At 40.8% G+C, this 25,298-nt stretch overlaps 1 protein-coding gene across 4 annotated transcripts in view; it reads left to right on the top strand.

Annotated features, from left to right (window-relative positions):
* nlgn1 (neuroligin 1) overlaps positions 1-25,298 on the top strand; it is a 520,675-nt gene that overhangs the window by 325,424 nt on the left and 169,953 nt on the right. The window lies entirely within an intron of this gene.

Genomic DNA, 25,298 nt, shown 5'->3' with positions numbered 1-25,298 from the left:
ACAAATTTAAATGAAATGGCGTCATGACGGAAGTGATCTCAGGTTTCTGGACCAACCAATCACAAGCTTGCGTAATCCGTCTCGTTCGACGGATGTTTAAAAAAGTGGGCTCGACTCCGTACGTACTTGCGTGCCTGCTGGAGCCCTACGCAAGGACGGATAATGGCGTTGCGTGTCTCCGCACTGACGCAGACGGAGAAGCATGAATCAGCCTTTGGTGTGACATAGATCTGTCAGGCTTTTCAAATCCTAGAGTTTCACCGTCTATTTTCTATCAGAAGCTAATGCAGGAGATAAGTGTAGGAGATTATTTTTATGTTTAGCCTGCATGAAAAACTGAAGAGTGACTGATTAAAATTCAAAATAATCATTAAAATGTTTTTTTTTCAGAGTTCCACGTCCTTCAAAGGTAAAACTAATGTATGGGATAGACTCAATCCATGCAAAGCCAGATATTTCAGCCTTTATTTGTTATAACTGTGATGATTATGGCTTACAGCTGATGAAAACCCCACATTCAAAATCTCAGACAATCAGAATATTGTGAAAAGGTTCAATATTCAAGACACAAAGTGTCACACTCCAATCAGCTGATGAATCCAGAACACCTGCAAAAGGTTCCTGAGCCTTTACATGGTCTCTCAGTCTACGTTGGATTACTGAAATAAACGGACTTTTGCATATACAAATTAAATATTTTAATGTATCCAGTTTCACCTCTAACTTTATGTTTATAGCCCGAGGCAGCTCTTTATATGGGTCAGGGTGGCCTTACAGAGAGCCTGGGTATCATCGAGTGCTTGAGAGAAAAAGAAAAGTGTTCTAATACTTAATTACACATCCATTTATTTTGTTTCCCCTCCTGTGTTAAGCTTTTTGCACAGAATCAATCACACATGCTTTTGGAAGAGGATGGTTGCTGGTTTTATCTCTTGAGGACCTCTTCATGCCAATAATTTACCAACACTGATCTGAGATCAATATAGAGAGATTAAAAAAAGGGAATTGTACAGAACAGACTGGTGAGATTCAGACTGTCTGGACAAGCTCTGTAGTCTGTGAGGATTGTCTTCCTACACTGATCCTCTAGAGAATGCTAAACTGTCAGTGGTTTATTAAAGTTGGTCACAAATCTGACTTCTAAAAAGATAACATAATAATCCCCTTTATGTCCACACCTTCATCAGCATGGATCACATCCGATTTGGAAAATGTTACTGATTTTGCAGAGTGGTGTTCATGACTCCTGCTGTGCTGGGACACTCAAAGCATGACTTAAACCAGGGCTATTCAATTCCAGGCCTCGAGGGCCGGCATCCAGCTTGTTTTGGTTTTAATCCTGCTTCAACACACCTGATTTTATTTAGTAGATCAGAGCCTGATGAGCTGCTGCACAGGGGTTTTAACTACTGAATCTAGTGTGTTGGAGTAGAGAAACCACTAAATGTGTTGGATACCGACCCTCGAGGCCCGGAACTAAATAGCCCATAAATCGTAACCAAGGAATATCCTTTCATCTGTGGTGTGTAACTAACTGTCAATAATTTCTTTATTGCCATGTGTGGGGTCGCTAATGTTTTAAAAATTGTCGGGCAGTTTTAAAACTCTCCCTTGTGAACTGAGCTTTAAAGATGCCCTCAACTGCCCAGATATGATCTTGACAGATATTCCTGCTGTGTGTGGTGTGTTAAGATCAGGGTTGGGAGTAACGCGGTACAAAAGTAATTAATTACTTTAATGCATTGCTTTTTGCTGTAATGTGGTAATGTAAGGCATTACAGGGAAAGAAAATGGTAATATTTACTCGGTACAATTGTCAGTAACGCGGTAATTACAATGCATTTTTAAACCCAGAATCAAGATGTGGGTTTCCTCAAAATTCTAATTGCGGGAAGCCTGAAAAAAGATCCAGTATCCACATATATGACGTCATTTATGGACTCAGCTTTGCGGGCATTCTATGAGCAGAGAGGACGCAGCGGTAATGGCTCAAATACTCCAGCTGCGTCCTGCGCGCGGCCGCTATTATATTCACAAAATCGCTCCACCAAAACAAAGTAATTAGTTTGCGATCGTTTATATCAGCCCATATTCTCTGGTACTTCATGTACTTTTCAGCTGAGTTCATAATCTGTGCCCCGGTGATTTCAACTCATTGCTGCTGGAGCGCAGCGCATATTAAGCTTTTATTTACTTATTTATTTATTTTTATTTATTTGCATTCGGTAGATCCCTTTGTCTGATTAGTTAGAAAGTAGGAAATCTAGTTTACAGTTTTTCTTGAAGACGGAGAAAACATGCAGCATGCAGGAAGGTTAGAGAGAGAAAGGGCAAAAAAAATATTCAAATAAAATCAAGAAAACAAAACAAAGTGCTTGAAAAGAAAAAAGTAGGTAGATTTATCCCCAAAACACATTTTTACCAGTGAAAAGCAATAATATATAAGCATTTAATATTTATACATGTGATAGAATCAGATCACCCCAGAAGCCAGTCCCACATCCAGGGCCGTATCAAGGCATTTGGGGACCAAGGCAAATATGGGCTTGGAGCCCCCACCACCTCACTCCCTGCTCAGTTAATATAAGATGGCAGCGTGCTGAGAGTACAGATTGTTGTTGCATTTATTTAATAAACAATCATTTTACAGCACTTTTATTATATCTGACTGTTTAACAGCAACCCTAGCTCAGACACCACATCACCTTCCACATATATGTCATGAGCTCACTGAGCGTCACATTACCAGATTCATACTGAAGTTGTTTTGGTGAAAGTAACTTAAAGTAATGCAAAAGTAGTGTAATGCCTTACATTTTAAAATCAGTAATATTGTAATGTAATTTATTACTTTAAAATGAGAGTAACAAGTAATAAATAATGCATTACAGTTTTGAAGTAACTTGCCCAACACTGGTTAAGAGTAATCTGATCTGCTCAGAAGGATGGGGTTGCCGCTCTGATTATAAATCAGGGATAATCAACATGCTGGATTGCCTTTGTCATATCGCAGCATGTGTGGTGTGCCCTGAGGACAAATGAGAACGCTTCCTGTTGAACCAATCAGAAAGCGAAGAGACAGAAGCATGCTACATAGAGCAAATCCTCCACCATGTTTGTTTACTCTGAAGTCTCTTTTGATTCTCATCGATTTAGCAAGATGCCCTCTGTAATCTGGAAAGTACATGAGTGAAATTGGCTCGTGTGTAGTGTATACTTTTTATCGCGTGGTCGGACACCACACAATGTTGAACCTAAACTGTCACATCAATAATTTTATGTTGCCACAAGTAGCGCTCTCATCTTAAAAATCCTCCAACAATTTGAAAGTAATTATGACCCATAAACAAAAAATCTAATTCAGTGGTATGCCTAAGGGGCATTTGCTAGGTGCTTTAGACCAATTTGATCCACACATGTTGTTATAGCAGGTTGGGAAGGTGGACTGGGATCATTAATTACAGCCAGTGGCGTGAACCTCACGGTTCACATCTGAATGATTTTTATTGAGCTCCGGGAGTTGACGTCACATTTCCCGGCATGCAACAGTTCAAATCGAAATGGCGCCATTTGGCAGGCAGAAGCCGGCAGCTGGACTATTTGTTATTATCAGAAAACTCAATCAAACGGGAAATATGGTAGATTCCTCTTGTGCCCCAGGATGCAGAACAGACGCGGACGACATAAGGAATGAGCCATCTACAGGATTCCCCAAGATCCGGAGCGCCACAAACGTTGGATCATTGTAATAAAACGCGCTAGTGACCGGGCTAAAATGAAGCTGTGGGATCCCGAGAGTAAAGGTTTTCGCTTATGCAGCGACCGCTTCATATCAGGTACTTAAACCAACGTTTCCTCAACTGTGTATGGTATTTATTTTAAATGATTTTATTACGATTCTTAATGGGCTTCCTAAACTTATTTTGGCGTGGCTTTTTCTGTCTTATTACTCATAGCAACAAGTAAACATCACGTAAAATGTTGCCTCGTGATTTCTGTGTGCTGCTGTTTACGTGTTTTATGATCCCAGCAATTAACCGGCTAAGCTGTATTTAATTTTTAAGCAATGGTTGATCAATTGTCAGATCACACATAAAAAGCACTTTGGATGGCTATTATCTGTCTCACCGAGACTGATCTCAGACAGATCCTGAGACGCTCCTGCCTGACATATTTATTTTATTCACGGAAAAAAATCAAACTAGTGATTTCTCTTGGCGTTCAGTTTATACATTCAAACAGCACAGCACTTTATTTAAACTACTTACGTGTAAATCTGTTATTTGTCCATCCATCCATCCATCCATCCATTTTCATCCGCTTATCCGGAGTCGGGTTGCGGGGGCATGTAGCGTCGAGAGGTCCAGACTTCCCTCTCCCCAGCCGCCTGAGCCAGCTCCTCCGGGGGAATCCCTAGGGATTCCCCGGCCAGGTCCGGTAAGAAGTCCGCTCCGACAGCTTCTGGCGTTTTTAAAAAGTATCCCAGGGGCACGGTAAGGGTCGGAGATGTTTAGTCTATTTAATTTCTGACTATATAAAACGATTTCTTCGGTTTTAAGGTGTGAAGTAAACTCCGACGAAGTAAAATCCAAGCGGATCCCGTTCATGTTCATGGTTACATCCGTGTTTGTTTACCTTTTTTTTTCCTGCCAAAATGGCGTCCACTAACTGAGAGTCACGTGGGGTCCGGAGCTGTATAGAGAAAGAGTGAGAAGTTGACAGATGGGTTTGCGGGAACTTTGGAAAATGTGTCACAGAATAATCTGTAATAAATGTTAAGTAACACAAAAGTAACGGAGCAGGCGACGTGACAAAACAATGTGCCAGAAGAGACTTTGCTCGGCTAACTTTGGAAAAAAAGGTTCTTGTATGTGAATCTCGCATCTATCCAGCTGACAAATCCAAAGGCAGCTCAGCAGCTCAATTAGTTTTTTACTTCAGCTTTCTTTCGTAGCAGGTGCATCTCTTCTGTGAAAATCTCCTCCTTTGTTTCTTGGCGAGTGTGACACGCGCTCTGTTCTGCTGTATTCCTCTATTTTTATTCAAACGTCTGCGAGGGGAGACGAGAAGCAAAAACAAGCGCTTTATTTGTCAAGTTCCTGCAAACTTCAACCAATTAGCGGAGTGCTTGTTACTTCACAGCTCAGTGATAACAGCCAGTGACATTTCAGTCAGACTGCACACACACACACACACACACACACACACACACACACACACACACACACGCATTGAACCATGCACACACTCACATATAAAGACATAAGCCTTTAATTATCATGCTGTTAAATGAAAATATAACATATTTAGTGTTTATTTTATTTAAATCAAACTTTAAACTTTAGAGAAGTGAAGAAAATTTCAGCAGAAGATAGTTTTCTGATTTGGCCTATGCAATTATTATTATTATTATTATTATTATTATTATTATTATAACAACAGCTGTATTTATAAAGCACCTTAAAATGCAACAGCAGGATCGTGCAGTGTTGCACATACACAACAAAAACCAATGTCCAAAATTGAAATGGCAATGTAAGACACACTGAATTAGTGTTTTGCAAAAAATAAAACCACCCAAAAAGAACCTTATCTCATGAGATCTAGTAACCTCAACCTCAGTCAACTTCCCTGATGGAATGCAAGATGGTAAAAGTAGTTTTCAGGCAGGATTTTAAAAGGGTACATTGCCTATGTATTATTATCAGTAGTAGTATTTCGGGCATGTCCTGCCGGCAGAAGGCCCCCGGGTCGACCCAGGACACGTTGGAGAGGTTACATCTCCAATCTGGTCCAGGAACGCCTTGGGGTCCTGCCGGAGGAGCTGGTGGACAAGGCCGAGGAGAGGACGGCCTGGAGCTCCCTAATTGGGATGCTGCCCCCGCGACCCGGACCCAGATAAGCGGAGGAAGACGAAGACGAAGAAGTATTTCATAAAGCACTTGGAGGTTGTTTGACTTTATAAAAATACACATTAGCCTTCTCCAAGCAGGAGAAAGTAAGCTGAACTGGTATGGCTCAGGTCTGTTGAGACATTAATGGTGTGGTTTACTTAAAACCCATTTTTTTATGATTATTTTAGATTATAATTTGGTCATTCTGAGTTTAACTTGCAGGTTGAGTGTGATTTTTTTTTCTTCGTGGACGAAAATGATGGGAAGCGTAGGTTTAGAGGTGGCGAGTGCATGGAGGAGAATGAGGGACAAATTTGTTCATGTTAAAAAGTCTCTTAAATAAAAATAAAAAATAATAAAAAAAAAACACTATCTTTGACCAGATACATGACAGGATACCACAGAGCAGCACTACTCCCTCTGTTGTCCTGGCCGGGAATTGCTTTGCAACACTCCCCAGGAGACGGAGAAGTATGAGGGCAAATTGTCTCCGTCCGTGCGTGCCTCTCTCTCGTGGAGGCGATGAAGTAGTATAAATCAGGCTTAACTTTAGGTTCTGGAAATGGTGCACCATATTTATACAGTATCCACCCCTGAGAATGACTTGGAAGGCATTCATTCCTAATAGAGACAACTGCAAATGTATTGACTAAGCAAGTGTTCTACTCCTTTACAATATGGTAAATGGCCTGTATTTGTATAGCACCGCCTTAGGGTTCTACGAGCCCCCAAGGCAATTCACAACACAATCAGTCATTCACCCATTCACACATAGGTGAGGATGAGCTACAAGGTAGCCAAAGCTGCCCTGGATCAAACCTGCAACCTTCCGAATAGAATAGAATAGAATACCGTTAGCGTCATTGCTTCAAATAGAATCCATTAGAGCACATATGTCAGACACAAGGCCCGCGGAGCATTTTTATGTGGCCCGTGAGATAAATATCAAAAATATATTGAAAACTGGCCCGCTGGCCGATTTGACTGCAAACACTTCAACTCCCATAATGCTTTGTGGCGTTAGCGCGGAGCTGACGCGCCCCCTCCTTTGTGTTTTTTCCAGCGTCTGCTGCCGGTGTCTGCAGCTCCGCTGTCTCGGACAAACGAAACACTCCTCTCACTCAGCGCCGAGTTCACTCAGCTATTTTCTGACGTTGAAGCCCAGAAACGGAGATTCTAGCCGCTCAGTAATGTGTTCACGACTGAAAGAGAAAGTTTTCCAACTAACGTCCAGACAGAGCTGATATAACTCCAGCGAACAGTGACACGCTCAAACCAGCATGACTCTGTGGTTGCTGTCGTTGTGTTTCCTCCCCGACACACAACAACGTGGTCAAGCTGCTCAGACATGTTCATCAGCACAAACCTATGTGAGCACTTGTTGTCATCTAATGCTGTCATTATTATGATGAAGATGAACAAAACAACAGGAGTCTCCTCCTCAGCTCAGATCAACCCCATGATGCAGGTATCTGGCTGGAACAGGTGAGCATCACAGTAAACCAGTGGAGCAAACTGAGCTTTAAATGTGTTGGTTTTCTGCTCTTTTTCTGCTCCAAAACATGAAAGTTAACAGGTGAGATGTTGCATTTTCATTTAAGATAAAATGATATTTTTATTTTGTTGTTGGCCTGTGAGAAAAGATTTAACCTGCAGTAAACAGGAAGTAGAAAGGCTGCAGATAGATGAATAGAATAGAAAATCCCTTTATTGTTCCTCAGTGGGGAAAGCTAGACGTCACAGCATGGATGACACTTATTACAGGAGAAAAAAAGGAGAATAAAAAATAAGAAAAATGAATAAACAACAAGAAAACATAAATCCTGATTAGATTTTAAAAATGCTGAATATACCACAAGTAATGAATACCACTGATGCGTTTTATTTAAAACTGACTTGCTTGTGTGTAATTTGGTTATTCCACATTCAGTGTTAATGCAGAAATATGTTTGTTTCCAAATTTAAAGGTTCAAAATTGCATATATGTTGATAAAGAAAATGTGCAAATTTGCCGTCACTTTTTCAAAAAATATTAAGTTTGGCCCTCGACTCCGTCCCAGAGTTTCATTTCGGCCCAGTGTGAGTTTGAGTCTGACACCCCTGTTGTACAGGGTACAGCAAAATTGGAGTGCCACTCCCTTTGGTGCAAAATGTAAAAGAATACAAACATAAATAATAATCATACAGAAATAATCTAAATGTATAATCCAAGGTAATATGTACAAATATGCACACAGAGTAGCAGCCTATATGTTGTAGCAGCATTAGTTGGGTTCTGTGTGAGTCACTATTGTAAGCAGAGTTTTAGCATATTGAGTTAACACAAAAAGCACATGATTACTGGACAGCCCACTCCACCTCCTGAGCTACTGCTAGTTTCATTGTGATTTTAAAACTTCCTGCAGACACGAACTAAACCAACTCTGAATGTTCAGTCATTTGTTTCCTTGCTGTCACACGCGTCGTCATGTTACCGGGCTGTCACAGGCCAAGCCAATCAATCCCTGAGCTAAAACAAATCCATGTGACTTTCTGCCACTGACGTAATGCTAACTCTCTGTTTAGACTGAGCTTGTGTGCATCTAAATTAGCTCAAGTCTGTGCGGATGAATAAAAAAGCATGCCATTACTCCAGAAAGGCTGGCAGTGAGGCAGCTTTTTTCCTGGCAATACCATCATTTGGGCTTTTTTGGATTCATGTTTGGAAGGGAGCTCTTCATGGACTTCTCCAAAGGGGACAGAAATGAAAAATGAACGGATTCATGCATTCACTTTGCTTTAACAGCTTCAGTGTGAGAAAAGAGGATTATAGCATGGGGTGTGATTCTCACCATGTTTAATATCATTGTATGTGTTATTATGTTTCTGATATCAAGGAAGTGATGTTTTATAACTGTTCACGTGACACTTTTAAAAATCCAATTTTCTACCAGCTTGTTGCTTCTGTTTTCCACATAGCTGTTTCAACAAGCTCTGTGTCTGTTTTTCACCTACCCATGTCACGTTTGTTCTAAACCACTTTCCTGATCTGTCTCACTTAGAGTTACAGGATCACGGGATTTTAAAAGAATTCTTTCGTGCATAAAACCTTGAAGAAAAAAACTCCATTTCAGTAAAAAAGGAATGTAAACAAACTGAAAGTTTTTTCCTTGATACTTTTTGTGCCCTTGTTTCATTTTATTTTATTTTATTTTTGTTAAATAAAGTTACAGATGTATTGCAGAAATGAAGGGCTACACCGATTTAGTGGGTTTATAGGGATAGTTGTCATCCGTCACCAAACCTTTTATTTAAGTGGCATTTTTTTTCAGCATCTCTGAGGCCCTGTCCACACGTAGCCAGGGATCTGCCAAAACGTAGATATTTTTCTACGTTTTGGCCTGTCATCCACACGAAAACTGAGTTTTTTCACACGAAAATGGATCTTTTTAAAAACTCCGGCCAAAGTGAAGATCTGCGTTTTCTCCGTTTTGGGTGTCTGCGTGTGGACGGACAAAACCGGAGTTTTGAGGTCCGCAACGTCACTTTCCGCGACAAAAAAATGCTGACATCACGTGTGCGACCTGTGTTTACACTAGCCGACAGCATGGATGCCCTCAGAGCTGCGCTCGCTTTATCAATGGTCCAAGCGCTTTTTGCTTGTTTGTTTTTGCAAGCGGAATTACTGCTCCTTGCGGAAGACCACAGACGAAGGACGAGGTTAAGAACGGGGGAAGTACTGCCGCCTACAGGTCTGGCATGTCCTTAACAACGTATTTATCCGGGTACGTGTGGACAGAGGTTTTTTTTAAACGAGGTGGTGTGGATGCAAGTTTTTGGAGGGGCGGATATTCGTTTTTTAAAAAAAACCCGGCTACGTGTGGACTGGGCCTGAGATAAATCAGGCTTTTCCCCAAATAAGCTTCGTTATGCTTCTCATCTTCATCGAGCACAATGAATTGCCTTTGTGTATGAAATGTGCTGCCTTGCCTTGCCTTCTTTTTGACCTGTGCTCTAAATGTCAACTTGGCATTTCCCATTACATCACCTAGTTTTTTTCTTTAAACCAATAAAAATAATATTTACATATTAACATTCCCCTTTCTTATGTACTCACTTACCTTTTGTAGTTGTAAAAACAGGTTAGATGCATTAGGAACCTGCCTAATTGCATCATCTAGTCACACAGTTTGAAAATCCATTCCGCTTTTTACATAAAATCCAGTTTTACAGTAAAATTACTACAAAAATTTAGAAACACTCTCAAATATAGAGCCAACACACACACCCTTTTTTTTTTTACTTTAAATGACTTTAATTTGAATGAATATTATTTAAGAATGTTTTATTTATTTATTTATTTATTTATTTATTTATTTATTTATTTATTTATTTATTTATTTATTTATTCTAGTCCCAGATATGTGCAAGCCGTAGATGTCTGGTTAGTCATGGTTTGTGTTTAAGTCTATGCATTTAGTGTCTAAAATGATTTAAAACGTGAAAAATGAGATATAAACAATAAGGAATCACTTAGATTTTACACATTTAGATATTATTAGAAGGCAAAAATGTATAATGTCACCTGTAGATGTTCCACTAGAAGGCACAAGACATGTAATTAAAGGACTGGGCAGGTTTTTGATGAAAGTGCTAACTCTAACCTGGATACTTTAAGGTGAGAAGTGGTTTGCTGTCAATTTTCTATAATAATCTAATGGGACAACAGTAGCTCAGGAGGTAGAGCAGGTTGTCCTCGGATGATCAATCCTGGCTCCTGGCTAAGAATGCTCCTTTTGTGTCCTTGGGCAAGATAATGAACCCACCTTGCCTGCCGTCGGTACAAGATCTGCTCGGGTGCAAGATCAGCTCGGGGTTCGTCGACTGCCGATGACGTCAAAGTAGTTGATTGGCTGAACATGAACCTTACGGAATTACAGAATCATGTTACGTTGGTCCAGGCAAATCTTTCTGTTGGAAAGATGGACAACTTTTACAAAGAAATCCATCATTACCTCTTTGAAAATACACTTTTAGCACAGAGCTGCATGTATATTAGGGCTGAACGATTAACTGCATGTGCAGTTAAATTGCGATGTGACAAAAGGAGATTTTCTAATCGCAAAGGCTGCAATTTGGCAGCGAGTGGTTAGCGCAATGTTAATATACATGGAAAAACCCATAGGAATGCTAATGCTAATATCACCGATTACATTATTACAAATTATGAATTAGAAACGTACCAAATGATTACTTTTGGAGTCTAATAGAAAGTAAAAACTACCATCAATCAAATAAGTACAGACAGGTATTTTAGTAAAGCCAGAAAACTTTTAACTCCAGAGTTTTGGCTAGCAGCTTTGAGCGTAACTGAACTACGCATGGACAAGACGTCAAAAACTCTAAACACAAAATACTTCAATAAACGGGACACACTTCTTTCCTGCAAATACAATTTCACAGGTGTTGCTAACACCTATAATCCTTCAAGAGATGTGCTCAAAGAGGAGTTCAACATTATGAAGAAAATATAGTGTTTTATTTTAAAAATACCATTATAAACACAAACTTACGTCTTAAGAAACATTATTTTAATAACGAAACTGCTAAATTCTTTCCAGCAGTATAGATGTGTAGTGTATTTTGTCCGAGTGGGTTTGCCGTACTTTGACGTCATCGGCAGTCGAAGGACCCCGAGCCGATCTTGTACCAACAGTGGTCGTCGGAGGGACCAGTGGCGCCTGTGCTTGGCAGCCTCACCTCTGTCAGTGTGGCCCTGGGCAGCTGTGGCATCGTAGCTGATCATCACCTGTTTGTAAATGCATGTGTGCATAAGCGATTGACTGATTTCATTGTGAAGCACCTTGGGGGGCTGTACAACCCTAAAAGACACTATAAAAATACAGGCCATCTACTATTTAATTTGTATTTATGGACAAAGTGCATTTAAGCTATATGATATAAACCCTGTTTGCATCATGTACACCATCACATTCACTTCATGGTGATTAGGTTACTAGTCAGACTTTCTGAAGAATGATTTCTCAGATGTATAATTTAGAGCTGGTCACAGACCAGGAGGCTTCATGTCAGAAGGCAAGAGGAGCAGTAGCCATCTTAACCTAGCGGCTGAATGTACCTGCACACAACCCTCTACTTTTCTAGTGATACATTTACCAGCTTCTCAGTATGCTTGCTAAAGAGAAAAAGGCTGTAAGGCTTCATAAACAAAAAGTGCTACCTGGATGTGGGTCTGAGTGGATGAACGTGGCTTGCAAGTGTAAAAGCCTTTTGAATGATCACTGAGACTTGAGAAGCACGATGTAAATGCAGTCCATTAAAGCACACTTTGGAGTTCTCCTTTACACAGCTCCATCAGCCGACATATTTTGTTGAGGACGTGCTAAAAGAAGAGAACACGATGCCCATTTGCCTACTTACCTTTTTACAGACATTAAGAAATAAATAAGTATGGTTTAATCCTAAAATGAGATCACTTTTAAACATGGAAAGTGAGATGATGGTGTGATCATTAAAACTTACATTTTAAAACTTGCACTAAATATGTGTGTGTGGGTGTGTGCTCGCACACGTGTGCATGTGCAAATGACATGCCTGACTTAATTAAGACCAGTGGTGGCGCCAGGGGGGCCGCTAGAGGGCACTATAGCTACCCCTGGATCAGTCACTGCACCACCATAGCACCCCCAAGTAAATATTAGATTTTTTTTAACAATTTAATTTTAATTTGACGTGTGGATGTGATAATATTTAACATACAAAACAAAAATATTCAGTAAATTATCATATAGATAGTAAAAACATAAACCAAAACAGGAAATTGATGTTAACCTTTGACCTCATTTTCCACCTGCGAACGAGTGAAAGGTAGAGCTAGTGGTTAAATGGATCGGTTTTTGTTGCCCACATTTCCACGGGTTCAGTCAGAAACGAATGAATGTTTGGAAGTGATCTCAGACCCACAAAAACCTACGGATCTGGATGAAGGGAGTCAACCCTCAACCACCGCAGCAGTCGAGGGTTTTGCCACTGGAAATGCTAACGCTAACGTTAGCTAACCTTGCAACACTATAGATGGTTTTCTGTGTGGCTGTATGTGTTTATGATTTCATGGAAAAGTCAGCGATTGTTCATATGTTTATGATGTATATTATTGATTGTTTCTGGTGTTGTTGAGGTTTTGTGCACGCATGTGTATCTGCTAGTGTTGAAGGTGTTTTAGAGAACAATAGGTACGCATGACCACTTCCTTCATAGCACCTTCAGTAAAAAGACTAGCTCCTTCATAGCACCTGCAGAAAAAAAATTCTGGAGCCGCCACTGATTAAGACAACACAAAAGCACAGGTTACAAAGACATTTTCAGTTAAAATAAAGGACACACTGTAAAAAGAAAGTAAAGCACTACTTCTCCCTCCCCGACAATGAAAACACACAAACGCTTTACTCCAAGTTTACAACCGCAGGCAACGTGTAACGACACCAGCCCAGGACCTCCACATCCAGCAGGTTCACCTCCAAGATCGTCTGAGACCAGCCACTTAGACAGCTGCTGAAACAATTGGTTTGCATAACCAAATAATTTCTAAACAAACTGTCAGAAACCGTCTCAGGGAAGCTCAACTGCATGCTCGTCGTCCACGTCGGGGTCTTGACCTGACTCCAGCTCGTCGCCGTAACAGACTTGAGTGGGCAAATGCTCACATTCGATGGCACCTGGCACGTTGGAGAGGTGTTCTCTGCACGGATGAATCTCGGTTTCATCGTTCAGGGCAGATGACAGACAGCGTGTGTGGCGTCGTGTGGGTGAGCTCTGCTGATGTCAATGTTGTGGATCGAGTGGCCCATGGTGGTGGTGGGATTATGGTATGGGCAGGCATCTGTTATGGACGAAGAGCACAGGTGCATTTTATTGATGGCATTTTGAATGCACAGAGATACCGTGATGAGATCCTGAGGCCCATTGTTGTGCCGTACATCCATGAACATCACCTCATGTTTCAGCAAGATAATGCACGGCCCCATGTTGCAAGGATCTGTACACAATTCTTGGAAGCTGAAAATGTCCCAGTTCTTGCATGGCCAGCATACTCCCTGGACATTTCACCCGTTGAGCATGTTTGGGATGGGCTTGACCGGCGTATACGACAGCGTGTACTAGTTCCCACTAATATCCAACAACTTTGCACAGCCATTGAAGAGGAGTGGACCAACATTCCACAGACCACAATTGACAATCTGATAAACTCTATGCGAAGAAGATGTGTTGCACTGCACGAGGCAAATGGTGGTCACACCAGATACTGACTGGTTCTGAGTCCCCAGACCTCCAATAAAGCAAAAAACTGCACATTCCAGGGTGGCCTTTTATTGTGGGCAGTCTAAGGTACACCTGTGCACTACTCGTGATGTTAGATCAGCATCTTGATGTGGCACACCTGTGAGGTGGAATGGATTATCTCAGCAAAGCACAGGTGCTCACTATCACACATTTAGACTGATTTGTGAACAATGTTTGAGAGAAATGGTGATATTGTGTATCTGGAATGAGTTTTAGATCTTTAAGTCCATCTCATAAAAAATGGGAGCAAAAACAAAAAAGTTGCATTTATATTTTTGTTCAGTGTAAATGATGCCCAGTTGTCAGGCTTTGTAACATAAAACCATAAAAATCAGGTCTAAAATACATGAATGCCGGTCTAAGGCTACGCTCACACTGCAGGCCTTGATGCTCAATTCCGATTTTTTTTTTAGTAAATCTGAATTTTTTGTGTGGCTGTTCACACTATGGCTGAAATGCGACATCAAACTCTCTCCAGTGTGAACGCTCCACGGCACCAAAGCGACCTGCATGCGCAGCAGACAAGAAGTCACACTCGGTGGAGCCGAAACCAGGAGCAGCAGAGTTGTGATGTAATCCTGATCCTGTGGATAAGCTGTCAGTGAAAACTTTCACACCTGTTAATTCTTCCTATTTTACTCCTTGTTCTCGCCGCCTTCCTGAATTATTATTCACCAAAAATGTTCCGGTAATAATTCATTCACTGAGACACCCCCCCTCACGGAGACTGGTGAGACTCTTCGCTCCAGCCCCCCCCCCCCCCCCCCCCCCCCCCCCATTCACATTATTTCTTGTATTTTTAATTCCAATACCTAAAACAGGAAATCCAGACAGACTCCTGAACCCTTCAGTCAGTGCTTCTCCTCAGGAGCTTCCACACATGACACTCTCTCCACTGACTCCATGACGTAGGAGACTGATTTAATGCGACATGACCGTTCAGACTGCAGACAGATATGTGTCGGATCGCATTTTTAAAAAATCGGATCTGTGCGTTCAGACTGTCATTAAAAAATCAGAGATGCTCGCATGTGGGGAAAAAAAGCGGATCTGAAGCGCTTTTGCCTGCAGTGAGAACGTAGCCTAAGCATCTGGGCAATGCCATATTAGACGTCATGTTCCTCTTTATGGGAGCTCGTGAGGACAAAACGCATTTACTGATTTGTAAGAAAGGGTTAAAAATTTTACCATCCATGAACGTAGTTTTACACATTTACCTGTTCACTCATTGCCAGCGAAGAAAGGGAATCTGGTGTGCTTGTCTTTTTGCTGGAAGTTGTGCTTCCAGGGATTTTCAACCCTAATGGCCATCCATTTCTTAGGTCTTAGAACACAAAAATACTGCTTGCTTGCAACGATTTAGGTACGTACTGTCCCCTATCGCCAGGAAAAATACACACCGTCACTTAAAAAAAGCAAACAACAAAAACATTGTAACATCGTTAAAACTGTCACTCAGTAAAAAGATAACACCAGTGCCCACTTGATGTATTTTGGAATTAAATATCTGTTACAGCTGTGAGGAATTTCCCGAGTCAACAAGCCTTTGTGAGCATGACAGCAACAAACAGCACTGAGCAGATCAGGAGGAGCAGCCTGTTGACTCTGTCTGGCTGCTTTTTAATAAAGCCGCATGATGGCAAACAGCGAGACACAATTTCAGCACAGCTATGGAAAATAAAGCTGTGTAATGACAGCTAAGATGTAATCTGTACCCTGTGCAGAATAAAAGGAGAGAAAGTGGCAGGGACAGAGTCATTTCTTCGAGATCGATACAGAGACGAAAAATGTAATTAAAAACAGTTTGCTGTCATTGGTGTGTTTTCTGTGTCTGAATGCACAAATCATCATTTCTTTTGGCTTTGTTTTATTTTTTACCGCCTCATGTTTAACACATAAGACTTTCTTGACCTCAGGGTTCACAAAACGAGGGCAAGAATTAAAGATGGCATCTTTTTGACTGTATACTGCCACACAGCTGATACACCAGTGGAAAGAGTTTAATTTTTATTGTTGAGAAATTGATTCATTTTAGCTTTGAAAGAGATTCTTTGTTAGACTGGAATAATATAACCTTAGTTTTAGATAAAGTATTAGTGAGGTCATTCCTGTTTGATCAAAATAAATGCATTTGGTCATGGCCCTGGAGAGCCGGTATCGAGAATGTTTGTTTCAGCTCAGTTTCAATTCACCTGATTTCAATCAGCAGGTGATTAACAGGCTTCTGCAGAGCCTGATGAGCTGCTGCACAAGTGAATCAACCACTGAATCAAGTGTGTTGGAGCAGAGAAACCACTAAAACGTGCTAGAAACCGGCCCCCCAGGACCGGGATTGGGTCCCCCTGGTCTAAATGGAAGTCTATCTGCCTTTGAAGTTGTTTAGCATGATAGTTTATCCGTGTACGTTTTTCTAGACATGTAGCCGATTTGACCTTTTGCCTGGGTGGTACCTGCTTAGAGCAAATTTAGATTAAATTACAAAGCCTCTAATTAATTAGATTAAAATTTTTAATCAAGTCCCAGCCCTACTTTTTATATATACTGTTATTTTGTCTTGTAATTGTTAATTACATACTCCTTTATTCCATATCATAGCAGTGTTATTCATATATTAAAACTGTCAACTGCACACTCATTTGGCAGAATAAAAGTTTGACAATTATTCATTTGTTCTTTGTCATATTTCAGTAACAATTATAATTAAGCAATTTGTATATAAACAAATTAAACAAATGACTGCAACATTTTCCCCTGTTAAGTGCAGTAGACTGAAAAGAATAGCTTCATTTGGAAATATAACATATCTAATTTTTAATGGACTTATATAAAATCTTTCTTCAACATAGACCCCACTAATGAACTGATTAAGTGTTATTTTTTTATAAAAAGAAGAGAGAAAATGCACAAAGGTACGAAAGGAAAAGAAAGTAATAAAATAATAGGTTTTGTTAAATGCTCGTCAGATAATGAATTAATTGACAAAGTTTTTCCAGGGTGTGACAAAAAATGTTCAAGGTCAAGCTCCTGGGGCTAAGCCCCCCCATCTCTCAATCCTAGTGACGTCCATGTGCTGTGGTAAACGAAGAACATGAGCCTTACAGCCTGCAGGAGCTCGAAGTCAGCTGAAGAAGAGAGGATGAGTTTTTCCTTTGCTGGATGGGCGGTGTCTGCCAATGTGTTCTTTGATCGAATTCTCCTTAAAAAAAGGTCAATTCTAAGCAGATCCAAGCCTTATTGACAGCCTCAGACCAGTTCCCAAACCAGATGGTTGTAGCAGAATTTAGGAAGCTCTCCATCACACAATGATAAGAAGATGTTAGCGCTGCAGTTCCTAGACTGGAGTTTTTCAGCCTCTCATAATACAAAGCTATTGGTAAGCCTTCCGCTGCTTGTGTAAGTGTGAGGTCAAAGGTCATGTACAGGCCCACGATTAATGTTGTTTCCACTTGTTGATCTAATGACTGGGACAAAAGGGCTCATCACCGCATGTGCCAACTTAGCTACATTGATTCTTAGGTGATGCTTAAGCTCCTTCATCTCCCTCCTGTAGGTGGACCCAACCCAACCACAGCAGTGTCATCTGCAAACTTCCCAATATAGTTTCCAAGATAATAAGTAAAGCCAAAATAAAAACAATAATTTCAGATGTTAAACTGGGACAAGCTGTGATGAGCTGTTGGAAACGTATTGGATGAATTTTACTGTCTGGAACCATATTGTGTTGCACAGCTTGCCTCATTACTTTCCTTCCTGCCTCTATCTGTTATGTTCTCCTCCGTTTCACTGCTCTCTCACCGTGCCGTCAGTTACCAGTGCTTTGTGTTCACTTCTTTTTGCATCCTCTCACTGCTTTTAGTGGGAAAATATGGATCACTCCACTATCGTGAATAAAAACTATGAGTGTGTGTGTGCGTTTCTGTGATATATACCAGGGTTGTGTGTGTGTTTGTTTGATGTATTAAAGCAGTGTGTGTGCTTCATCCATCCAAGGCTGCCATTCTGTGCCTGATATAAATCTTCATCAGTTTTACCATTACATCAGGAAACCTGACAGGGCATCCAACACTCCACACACACCATCCAGACACCAGGTGTCATTCTGTGTGGGTGTTTCAGGGTGTGTACGGGCCCCAGCCACCATCTGCCACAGCAATCTTCTGAGTCCCGCTGAAAAAAAAAAGTACGAACAATTTAGAGGAGTAATTAGCTCAAAAGCAAGCATCAGAACATTTGTGATATTAAAGTCCCATTAGTTGTCACACACACTGGTGTGTGTGCGAAATTTGTTCTCCGCATTTGACCCATCCCCTGGGGGAGCGGTGAGCTGCAGACAAGCCGCGCTTGGGAACCATTTGGTGGTTTAACCCCCCAATCCAACCCCTTAATGCTGAGTGTCAAGCAGGGAGGCATTGGGTCCCATTTTTTCAAAGTCTTTGGTATGACCCGACCAGGAATCGAACCCTGATCTCCCAGTCTCAGGGCGGACACTCTACCACTAGGCCACTGAGCTGAGCTATTGAACATGATATGTAGTTAAACTGTTTTATGACTCAAGTTTCCTCACTTTTATGTGATCATTCAAATATAGCAAGACTTGTAAACCCAAGAGTAACAAAGAACCAGTTTTGTTTGTTTTTAGTGTGTTCATCACATTGTTTACTATGTGATTTTACATTCTTGTTACAACCCTGTAGATGCATAATAAGAGTTCAGGAGAGGTAGGATGTAAATTTTTTAAAAGTTGGTTTTATTATTAACAAAATGGAGAACACACATAATCTGTCCATGAAGGGGAGATTTAAAAAAAGAGGTTCTACCTAAATAAAGGCTAGCTATGAAATAATCTAAAGCGCAACTCGGCGAACAAGGCCAACGGCCCCAGGGAGGAACGGAAAATAAACGAATAATTTAACCAACACAGAAGCTGGAGATACTAATTAAATCAAACAAAAGGAATAAATCCGTCTGAAGGAACTGGATGTACTCGACGGCTTTTGTCAAACTACAACAAAAATTCGAGCTTTAATAGCAGTGATTGAGATGGCTGAAAGGATGACAGAAATGGCTGTTTACACAAGTGAAGAATCAACTTAAATTCAAGCTCTAACAGCAGATGAACAAACAACAAAGAAACACGCACAAAACGGATATTTAACTAAAGGATTTACGTGAAGAATTATTGTCTATAAACCAAAATAAGTCAAAGTTATTAATCCTATTTCGTCTGTTAGCAAAGAAGATCCGAAAATCGTGGAGAAGAGCAGGGTTGTTCTCTCTCTTGCATCTGACTGCTGTGGTGTTTTAAGTCGCCTGTAATCACCTGTAAGTCGCTATGGCCAAAAGCGTCCGCTAAATATATAAACATATGTCCTCAGCTCTCATCAGCCGATTGAGTGAAGCTGGTGTGCAGTGTGGGACCCATTGCTTTAAGATAGTCTTATCAGATAGTCCTGCTGTGTGTGGTATGAGGGCTCAGTCTGCTCTGAGACATGGGACTGGTTCAATCAGCAGGTTTTGAGTTCTGTTGTTAAATCAGGCCCAAGTGGCAGGCTTTACTCCCACAAACAAAAGCCCGCCTCAGTACTTGTGCACATATGTAGCAAATGGATGACAGTTTCAAAAAATAGCAACTAGCCTATGCAAATACATGGTAAAAGGATGAGATGAAAAACTACCAAGTTAGTGTTTACTCAGATAGTTTGGGACAAATGACATATATTCCTTCAGAAACCTTAACTTTCTTAAATATTTGCAAATTATAAATACATCTTTGAACATCTGTATGGATATTCCGTGCTGTGACCTATGACCTCAGAGCTCAGTAACAAAGTATCACAGTTGTGTGAAGCTTCAAATCCTGCTAGCATTGCTTTGCTTGCTTTTTGTTTGCTGTTTTTATGATTATTTATTTATTAATAAATAATTATATTTATATGAGATATTTATTTCATCCTTAATAATAATTTATTTTATATTTTTCCAAATGGCTTAGTATAAGAAAATTAGTATAACTGCATACAAAACGTTAAGAAAACGACCAGTCCATGGTTTTATTTATAGATAGCACACAAGAGATGAAAGGCATTATTTAGGCTGAGAATCGTTTTGCAATCCAGAATAAAGAATTTTAGTGTTATTCCATTGTGTACAAACCAAAACACACACACACACACACAGTAACACACACAGGAACACACACAGGAACACCTCAGCACCTGGTCTATACGCGATGGCAGTCTGTCACAGATGTGGCCATCTGGCATCCACTCACTCTCTGTGTGTGTGTGTGTGTGTGTGTGTGTGTGTGTGTGTGTGTGTGTGTGTGTGTGTGTGTGTGTTTGTCCTAAAAGAACACAAAGTTCTAGAACAGAGCACTTTCAAAATAAATAAAGTAAAATACAAATAAAAATTACGCACCTGGGGCTGGATTAGGAACTGCAAGATTGATAAAGCTGCAATGAGATTGTGGTGTTGGGGGAGTAAACGTTGTTCCTGGGAAAGAGAGATAAATGATGTTCAGATTTGATGGAAAATTTGTCTTTTTTGGGTGTGTGTGTGTGTGTGGGGGTGGGAGGGGTGGGGGGGGGGGGGGGGGGCAGTGCCAGTTGTGATTATTTAACTGCACTCCCAAATGATCGTCTGTGCTGAAAGAATGAAAATCTTCATGAATTTGAACTCTTACATCTTGTTAAAGTTGTTTAATACCTTTGAGGTCATTGTTACAGAGATGGAGTCAGAGCTCTAAAACCTCCCTTTACTCACCCATTGCCACCTGTTGTGTTGAGCACTTATATGGCTTTTGTGGAGTTGTGTAAAATATGGATGAGTAGACAGCAGCCATCTCTGTTAGCTTGGAGAGTTTTAAAGGGGAACTGACAGCTGAGCAACGTTAACCGACTCAGAGAGTTCAGGGCTGTGCTGCACCAACCATGCCCTGTTTGTATGTAAACAAGCCTGACACTGTCTTGACAAAAAAGTGTAATTGCACGTCACATGATCCAGATGATGACTCAGTTGATTCACACGGTCCTTAACATGCTGCTGGGTTTTGAAAATCTAATCTATTCTAATAATTCCAGCGTTGATTCATGAATTAAAGCTGTAAAGAAAACCATCATTACTTCACATGGAGATGGATGGGACTTACAGCGCAACAGCTGGGAGACAGACTCAGAGTCTGGCTCAACGAATCAGCCAACTCAGAAGGGTGCAAATAACGAAAAAATGTAAACGCACATCAAACACCAGGATTGATCAAAATAAAACATTTGGTTTACACAGCAGACTTGGGCTTGCTACAACTTTCACTGGATTTACTTGACTGACACCGGCTGCGTCTGGCCCTGTTTGTAGCCAGGTTTTGCAATGATTTGGCACTCATACTGCAGCTGCAGGGAGCTTGTATTACAGGTAACACAGGTGGAAAAGCTCAAGCTCTCCCAGGTGAGCATGGTTGAACGATTAGGTGACCGCTGAGAGATCGGGAATACAGACCAGGAACTGGAATCTTGACAGCACTACGGAAAGAATTAAACTGGATTTAACTAAGGACCTAAACGTCATATATTCAAAATTCAAAAATAATTTATTAATCCCAGAAGGAAATTGATTGCTGTAGTAGCTCAGAATGATAATAATAATCAAGTCATCAAAGAGTTGTTGTATATTACAATGGCTGTTGGCAGGAAGGATCTCCAGTAGCGGTCAGTGTTGCAGCCAAACTGAAGAAGCCTCTGACTGAAGACACTCTTCCGTTGTCGGACAGTCTTGTGAAGAGAATGCTCAGGGTTGTCCATCATTTTCTTGATTCTCTGGAGAATCCTTCTTTGCATTATCTTCTCCAGCGGCTCCGAAACTGCCGATACTCTGGCTGAGTCCTTGAAAGGGCTTGGAGTTCCTCCATCTTGTTGGCCAGTGATCTCACATTGCCCATTATGATGGATGGAAGAGATGGTTTGAATTTCCTCCTTCTCTGTCTCCGTTTTGCTCCCGCTCTGCATCCACGCTTTTTATGTTTTAGCTCATTTGGGATTTGTGGCTTCAGTTGAGGTATTATTTTAGCCTTTCCAATGTTAATCAGCTGCTCCCGATTGTAAACAGCTTGTTGCCATGGTTACGCATCATAACAAATGCTCAAAAAGTGAAAAAAGCTCAAAAAAACGCAGTAAAAATCCTCCAATCTTCACAGCACCAGAAACAGAAAAGTAATGTGTCCAAAAAAATACAGTTTTTCTTGAGAAACTAGAAGAAAAAATGCCCAAGAAAAGGCTAAACTTACATATAGTCAACAGAGCTACTCCAACATGCAGCCGCCCAGAGCAGCGCAGTTCCGGGGAGAGAAAGCTTCTTTGGGTAAACATGAACTGCCTCAAACAGAAAAAGAAACAAAATATCAAAAGAAATTCTGTCTACAAAAGCTAATAACCCGAAGTCTGGTTTCCTGTCGAACCGTGTCTTCAACACTAAAATAAAATCAGGTCTGAAGAGATTTAGCAAAACAAGTTAAAGTTCATGTAACGCACCTTATAAAATGGACCATAACAGATTCAGTCTGTCTGGTGGAAATAAAAATTTGATGCAAATCAATCAATCTGGAATATTTTGTTTCTCATTTAAAAAGAGAACGTTGCCATTCCACAGAACCCCATCACTAAATAGGTCATTTTGGGTCATTTTTGTGGAATCCCAACAACGTACCGCTCTCTCTCTACAGCTCTTTGCATTCATAACTAAAAGGAGTACACTTTAACTGTATATGCATCATTGTAGTAAACAGATGTTCAGATGAGTAGTCTTAATGTGTGTGTTTTGAGTTCACTGACGTGTGTGTGACCGTTGGAGACACTGGGTTTGAAGGTTAGATGTTCTGTAAGTGTTGATCTGGCTGCCAGCTGCAACCAACCTGCAGCTTAAACATCAGAGCTAAGTCACGGCTCTCCAGTGCTTCTGTGACAGGTAACTGTGCTGTTACATGACGCTCTCAGCAGGGCTCATTCATGATTCTATTTGAAGTGGAGTGTTGTAGCTCATAGGCTTTAAGATAATCCCGCTACCTGCTGCTCAGCTTTGTCTAACAGGTGAGAGGCATCACAGACTGAAGAAGGCAGAGCAAGCAACAGCCTGCTGGACAGACATTAGCACCGTCGTTGTTGCTCTAACGCCGTTCTGGTTTATGCTGACTTATTTCAAAGATACTTTCAAAGATAATTTCTTTTAGCTTTACTTCAATTTTTTCAGGTTTTGTATTTGGTGTCCAGACACCTGATCACCCACAACTAACAATGCACTGGAAATCATTCAGGAACCACCATTCACACACCTTCATCCCTCCTATCTCAGCCTCCTCTCCAAATCATTTGAATTCTTAATTTTTCCTTTTGTGTTTTATTGTAAGTACGTAAGTAAAGTTTATTTATAGAGCGCCTTTCACAGATATAAATCACAAAGCGCTGTACAACATGAGTAAAATCAGAGCAAATACCTCAAACCAATAAAAACATCATAAAAACAATAGCAGTGACAACAATAGTAACCAAAATCAGGAGTAAAAACAAAGTCAAGGTGTGAACAAGAACAAAGCCATCTTTTAGAATATTTAGCGGGGAAGGCCTGGATGAAAAGGTGAGTTTTAAGATGGTTTTTGAAGACTTCTACAGATTTCAAGAGACGGAGATTTGAAGGCAGACTGTTCCAAAGTCTGGGGGCAATAGACTGAGGCCGGGTCCACACGTAGCCGGGTTTTTTAAAAACGAATATCCGCCCCTCCAAAAACTTGCATCCACACCACCTCGTTTAAAAAAAAAACTCTGTCCACACGTACCCGGATAAATACGTTGTTAAGGACATGCCAGACCTGTAGGCGGCAGTACTTCCCCCGTTCTTAACCTCGTCCTTCGTCTGTGGTCTTCCGCAAGGAGCAGTAATTCCTCTTGCAAAAACAAACAAGCAAAAAGCGCTTGGACAGTTGATAAAGCGAGCGCAGCTCTGAGGGCATCCATGCTGTCGGCTAGTGTAAACACAGGTCGCACACGTGATGTCAGCATTTTTTTGCCGCGGAAAGTGACGTTGCGGACCTTAAAACTCCGGTTTTGTCTGTCCACACGCAGACACCCAAAACGGAGAAAACGCAGATCTTCACTTTGGCCGGAGTTTTTAAAAAGATCTGTTTTCGTGTGAAAAAACTCCGTTTTCGTGTGGATGACAGGCCAAAACGTAGAAAAATATCTACGTTTTGGCAGATCCCCGGCTACGTAGCAGATCCCCGGCTACGTGTGGCCCCTTTGGTTTTTAGTCTGGTTCGAGGAACAGTCAGGAGGTTTGTTAAATTATAACCTCTTGATTTATTTAGCTGTCACTTTTGATTACAACAAAAACCCTTTCATTTTTCCCCTTTTGCAGATCTTGATTATCCTCTTTCTTTGTCCTCAGTCTATTTTCTTCTCTATTGTTTTGCTTATTTTGAGGTTGACCTCCTGTCTGTATGCAGAGAAGGAAGGAAGGAAGGAAGATTGCACCAACTCTCCCTCCTCCTCTCCTAATCTCATTAAAATGGGTGTCAGAGTTAACTGTGGTTACCAAAGCAACAGTGCAACTGCACTTTTCTGCCCTGTTTGTTTTCCCTTCTTCAGATGAAAATAACTGTGAAGCCGTACAGTATCTGTCCGTGTGTTGGCTTGACTTTCTGATTGTTTTAATTGTGTGGGAGAGTAAAAGTCTGAAATCAGCCAGCCCACCGTGACCCATCCGTCACACACACACACACACACACACACACACACTAAAGAATACTGATGCAATGTGCTGATAAAATGACCCTGGGTGTGTTACTTTTACTCTCAAGGTGACCCAGTTGTTCAACACAAGAAATGTCAGGAATGCAACTAGGTGTTTTCATTCAAACCAAAACAGCATCTCGTATGTGAATTGCAGGAGAATGTTGGATTTAAGGTTAAAGATGTGACTGTCAAAGAATTTAATTCCCTCATTATTCATCACCACAGGATTTAGATTAAGATGACATCATATGAAAAGTGTTGAAGAGATTACTATTAAAAATACTGGCTC

This window comes from Nothobranchius furzeri, chromosome 16 (genome assembly GCF_043380555.1).
Source record: "Nothobranchius furzeri strain GRZ-AD chromosome 16, NfurGRZ-RIMD1, whole genome shotgun sequence".
Taxonomy (NCBI): domain Eukaryota; kingdom Metazoa; phylum Chordata; class Actinopteri; order Cyprinodontiformes; family Nothobranchiidae; genus Nothobranchius; species Nothobranchius furzeri.
The sequence above is the reverse complement of the archived record's forward strand: the minus strand, read 5'-3'. Positions and strand labels throughout refer to the sequence as shown.